Below are 6,614 nucleotides of genomic sequence, written 5' to 3' on the forward strand. Positions count from 1 at the left end.
TCTTTGACCAAGGCTCATTATTTCAATCGGCTGACGCTACAAGACTTCTAAGTTTTCTTTCTTTCCATACAAACTTTATAATGTCAAAAAAACTATTATAAATCGGATAATAGTCGGTCTAAGTAAGTTTTCACCAATATTTTTTCTCATTCTTTGCAACAATAAAGCATGCTTATATATGACAATAATATTTTTTCTAGTTCTAATAACAATTTTAATATATAACTTACCAATGTCTTTTAAAATAAGATCAATATAATGTGTCGTACAAGACGACCAATATAAACAAAGTTTCTTATCCATTAACAAGCAACTTGCAGCCACAAATGCAGCTGCATTGTCCGTGACTACTTGGACAACATTTTATTTTCTGATTTCATCAATTACACTATTTAGTCATTTAAAAAGATATTCAGTTGCATAGTTCCAGTCGGACAATTAATTATAAAGTTAATTAATTTTCGACCAGATATATTAGTCCATCTATCAGCCATCAAAGTGCACCCATAGGTCTTCCATTTCTCTCGATATTCATTGAGGAAACCTTGAGTGAACTCTACTTCTTTTTTTAGACACGATTTTCTCATTTCATGCTAAGATGGTGCCTTAAGTCCTAGTCCAAATTGTCCAATGGCCTCAACCATGACCTTAAATTTTTTCAATTTAACAGTATTAAAGGCAATACCCACTTGGTAAAGCTATTTTGTTATGTATTGGATAGTATTTTTTCTATCTTTTACACGACTCTCAATTATGGATTGTGTGGGGCCTTTTCCCTTTTCTCTTTGGGTAACCATATCTTCAGGATGTGATAAGACTTGATATATATTTATAATTCATAATAAGAGAATGGACATAATTGCCCTTACATAGAAAGAATGAAAATAATAAAAATAAACTGATGAAAGTCAAATTATAACTAACTATCCTAGTATTTCCAATACTCCCCCTCAAACTGGGGCAAATATATCAACTAGGCCCAGCTTGGTAAGATGAGAGTTTGTGACAGAAGATCCAACAAACTTTGTAAGCATATCGACCAGTTGATCTGAAGATGGAACAAATATTGTCTTGAGTACACCAGATCGAACTTTCTCCCTGAGAAAGTGAACATCAATCTCGATGTGCTTAGTTATTTTGTGGAGAACTGAGTTAGATGCAAGCATGATAGCAGACTTGTTGTCACAGAACAACGATGAGGAACCATCAGTAGGAAATCCTAACTCTGTTAGCAAAGATCGAAGCCAAAGAAGTTCACATGTGCCAAGGGTTATAGCATGATACTCCACTTCAGCAGAGGAACGAGAAACCACACTATGTTTCTTACTTTTCCACGAGATAAGATTCCCACTATAGAAGGTACAAAAACCAGATGTAGATCTGATCGCAAGTCACTTTAGGGTATGTGAGTCTGATCACAGGTGAGTTTTAGGTCTGTAGAGAACTATTGTTGCTATCATAAGGTATTATAGGGCATATGGATTTGATCGATGGTGAGATTCAGACTTATTGTTGTTGTCACAGAGAATGATATAGACTTGGAGGCTGATCGCAAGTCAGATTCAGACTTGTAGATTATCTGCTGCTGCTATCGAAGAGAAGAGTGGGAGCCTAAAGGCTGATCGCACCACTAATAGGGCTGATTAACGTGCACCAAACAGCTCAAGGGTTGATTGCTAAGAGAAACCCTATCGTAGGGTAAAAAAAAATTCACAGTGCAAATCTCTATTGCAGTATGTGAAGGGCTAATAAATTCTTTATCACACCATGCGATTAAGAAACACATGAATCAAAGGAGAAAAGAGCCCCCAAAGGGGAGAAACACCGGAGGCTCCTACTAGGTTTAGTGAATTAAGGGCGTTGGGAGGAGGAGGAACGGAAAAGGGTTGGTTAGGTTTTTTTTTTTTTTTTTTTTAGCTCTGATACCAAGAAGAATTTTAGAAGAGAGAAAAAACATATCAAGTCTCATAATGAGAGTTTGATATATATTTATAATTCATAATAAGAGAATGAACATAATTGCCCTTACATAGAAAGAATGAAAATAATAGAAATAAACTGATAAAAGTCAAACTAGAACTAACTATCTTAGTATTTCCAATAGCCTACACCATCTATCTAGTGGACTTCCACCGCAAGCTCTTTTAGATGTCCTTCTTGTTAGTGCAATAGGTGGTCTAGAACACCCAGTTGATGTGGTCGTAGGGGGATATCATATTCATATACATAAATGTCATCATCATTGTCCTTATCAATTCCACCACTACCTCCACCCTCCATGTAAATTTTTAATATGGTGATATCATCTTTCTTTTTTTTTTTTTCCTAGAGGTCTTGTCTAAATATTTAATCATTTTTTATTTGATTTCGGGACTAACTTTTTGGCATGCCCTAATAGTTGACTCCGACATATGAGCAAAGTATTGTTTGTGGCATACAATTCTTCCTTAGCTTATGTAGCCACACAAGTCATACACCACTTGATTTTTTTTTTTTTTTTTTTGTGGTACTACAATAATGACCGTATTTCCAATCGAGGTCATTTGAATTAGGTCTTAGGGATGAGTTGACCGATGAAGAAGCCATGTTCTTCAAATGTCAAACAAAAAGGTAACTAAGTGAAATAATTTTATAAATACCTCAGGTCCAAGGCTCTTGATTCTTGAATCTTGATATTTGATCTTATTGAATGATTCTTTAATATTAATCTTGAGTCTTGATTCTTGAATCTTAAATCTTGATCTTGATTTTTGAAACTTTGAGAGTCTTGATTGATTCTTGAGAGTTGAGTGATGAGTTTTGAATTTGACTTTGAGTCCTTGATTCTTGAAAGTTGAAATTTGGAGTCTTGCTTGGTCTTGATTTTTGCATTTGGAAGAATAAAAAAAAGAGTGTAGAGACTAGAATAGAGATTTCTAGAGAAAATGAGAAATAGAGAATAGAGAGAGGAGAAATGGATTGGAGATTGCTTCTTGATCTTGAATAAATTTGATGATTTTGATGTTTAGACTTGTACAATGTTCAATGGAAGTTGTATTTGAAATAGTGCAAATGAGGTGTGCAAGAGTAGAGTATTTATAAGCAAATAAGAAAGCAAAAAAAATAAAAAAATAAAAAAATAAAATCAAGTTGCTGTCCAACGACTACTTTTTTAGCCATTGGACACATATGCACTACTTTTTTAGTCGTAGGTCGCATATGCTATATGCAATCGCATTTTTTTTTGTGCCATCGCATACACAACAGCCCCTCTTTTTTCACATATTCCACCATGGTATATGTGATTTATCCCTTGGATTTTGCATATGTGATCTCTTTTGACAACATTGCTCATACTGGGTATCAAATTCACGACCTATGGGTATTAACAGTGTATCGGTTCAAAATATCCACTAAACCAATCTCTCAAGGTTTCTTTTTTATCCAAAGTTCATAGAATTTTATCTTCTACAACCCTAAAGAATCAGATCATGTTTTTGAATGTCACAAGGTGAGCCCAAGGACTCTTAGTAGGGGTGAATTCCTAACAAACCTAGTAAGACAAGTTGGACTCCAAGAAATTTGGGTGCCATAAGACCTATATGTGTCATGAATACTTAGCAAAAAAAATATAAAAATCTGTATCCTGGATATTGTCTGATATTTCATTGCTTGTGATCTTTTATATCATAAAGCATGTAAAATGGCCATCATACAAGATCATAAGTTGAGCATGTTCAGACCATCTGCCATCTTGGCTTGGTTTTTGAACTTCTATTTATATATATCTCTTTCAAGAAGTGGAGAGAACTCAAGAAGAAAGTGATCTTAAGCATGGATATTGAAGAATTGCAGAGAAAGTTGGCTGATCATGAACCTTCCGTCCTTAGTGAGGTTTGGTTCAAAAATAAAAATATTTTTTATTATTTAAATGACATGTAATTTGATTGCTTTTATTTTATTTTATGACGAGCTTTGGTGTAATTGGTTGTGTGAGAAAGGAATTTTGAATCATGATTTCACCATGATTCACCAATTAAGTAATGACAACAACCCAGAGTTCTACTTTGAAGTTGTGACAACCTTCTCCAAAGATGTTGAGGAAGATCTTAATAATTTGGACATATTTTTGTGAGTGTTTAAGCTCCTTTTTTGTTTTTTTCCTCTTTATTCCTGATTCTTTTAGGATTATGGTTTGATTTTGATGAATAAGGGGAGATAATTATTTTAATGCTCTTGGGTTCCTTCTTTTCTTTTACAGAGTTCAAGATTGTGTCGATTTCAAAAAAGTCGATACCAATGTTAACCGGTCCAAGAGTTGGATCACCACGCAATTCCAGATTATTCCTCTAATTTTTTGTTTTACTGTATTTGATTCCAAAATTTACACCTGGTTTGAATTTTTTTTTTTTTTTTTGCAGATTTACCAAAACATGCACCACATTTCGACTATTTACCATTTTTGAAATTAATATTTTTTACCAAAACGGTAAAAATAGTAAAACATAAATATTTTATACCAAAAATATCCTTTTTTATTTTTGACTGAAATTACGAATAAATCCTTCTCTCCTCTTTTATATTTATGTTGTAAATATTTTTCCCCTCTTTTTACCGTCGAGAAAGAGAGTGAATCTAAAGATTTACTTGGATTTTGAGTTATTGTGAAAGTTATAATTGTAAATGCATATTTAAAATAAAAAAGGGTATTTTCGGTACAAAATTTTTATATTTTACTATTTTAGTATAAAAAATTAATTTAAAAAACGGTAAATTATGATATTCAGAATTAAGTGCTACAGTTTACCATTTTGTTAATTAATTATGAAAACTGTACCGTTTTGATAAATTCCTCTTACCGTTTTTGAAATTAATTGCTACAGTTTACCATTTTGATAATTAATTATGAAAACTGTACCATTTTGGTAAATTCCTCTTAATTCAATCTCTCTCTCACTAATGTTAAAATCTTCTCCTCAGTTCTTCTATTGGGTTGTTTGATCCATGAAAATTTGTTACACTCTTCTACATGTTCTTTAAGCCCGAGCCCATCTTATTGTTATCCAATCATCCTTCCATTGTTTGTTTTAAAAAAAAATACTCGTCTTCCACGTTCTTATTAATATTTTTCTCATCCCTACTTTCTTCTATCATTCCCTTCTTCGCTCTTATCAGTTCCTATCTTCTTCAATTTGATGCACATTCTCTCTTTTTGGTTTCCTCTCTTCTATGATCTTCTCCCACATTCTACTCATCTCTATTCACCTCTAATACTCTCATAATAACCAACATATGCAATTGGCAATCTGATTGATCTTCAGGGAGAACAAGCACACATTTTTGACAAAAAATCAACAATTTAATAACCAACTAAAGAATGCTCATATTGAATATATATCTAGTTGCAAGTTCTTTATTTAAATGAACATGCGATATCAGGGGGATATTAGAGATTGCACTACTTTGCATTACTTTTCCTTATCCCTGTTCTCAAGATGTCCCCTTTGATTAGGGAGTAAGTGTTATTTGCCTAATGTAGAATTTATAAACCTATTAGAACCAACATAATCAAGTTTCAAGGAGTTAGAAACTGGATGATTTTCTAGAGTAATCTTTGGTGTGCAGCAAGTAATAATTGTTAGTACTTAGTATACAAAGAGGAGGGACCCCCTCATTTGACAATTCATTTTGAAATCCTTAAGATCTAGAATCCCTTGCAAAAAACCTAACATTCGAGAATAGTTTATGAAGTAGTTAAAAATCTATGACATTCTTCTGAAGCCTTGAGGAGTCTCCAAGTCCAATAAAATTTGAAGTTCTAATTCCCAAGTACTGATGTTTTGCCAAAACACTTGAAAACCTTTTCAATTATGTAATCCCCATATCTTAATAGGCTCTACCAAAGTATAGTGGAACACCTCCTTGTACATTGAGTACTTGGAAAAACCAGATGAAATGATTGAATTCGGTATCCTATAAAATATTAAGAGTCGTGCTGGAGTGACCTCAAGTTGGAACCTCATATTGCACTTCTTAACATGAAAGTGGAAAAGAACCATAGGTGCTTTTTCACTTGTATCTCGATGAAAAACATCTATTATTCCCATACACTTTCATGTCAAGAAGTGCGATATGAGGTTCCAGCCTGAAGTCACTTCAGCATCATTCAAATGTTAAACACCCCCATGTTCAACCTTGTAGAGGTCCTTATCTTTCTAACATCCAAATTTATGAAGGCCGAAGCTCCCCTTTTTATAACATAAAGGTAAGACCAAATGGTTCGAAACATGAGGAGAAAGGGGTACCTAAAATTTTCCCAATTTTCAACTGAAACATATTACCTAGATCACTCAAGAGAGTCGATGTTTTTGGATGACTATTCACACCCCTGTATTTAATGAATGGTGGCAACAACTTCAAACCTTAGTAAGCACAAGTTGAAGCGCCCATGGAGATCGAGCGGATGATCCTCATTAGAGGGGCTGATGCTAGAGATGCTACTGTGATAGCAAAAGGTTAAAAGGGGGAAAAAATCATAACAAAAGGAAAAAAGTCGTTAATAAGTATAATTTTGATATTTCCCTTAAGAGGATTAAAAAAAAACCCTTATTTCTCATAGATGGGTCTAATATCCT

The sequence above is a fragment of the Akebia trifoliata genome, chromosome 8 (genome assembly GCF_017979445.1).
Source record: "Akebia trifoliata isolate Shusen 1 chromosome 8, ASM1797944v1, whole genome shotgun sequence".
Lineage (NCBI taxonomy): Eukaryota > Viridiplantae > Streptophyta > Magnoliopsida > Ranunculales > Lardizabalaceae > Akebia > Akebia trifoliata.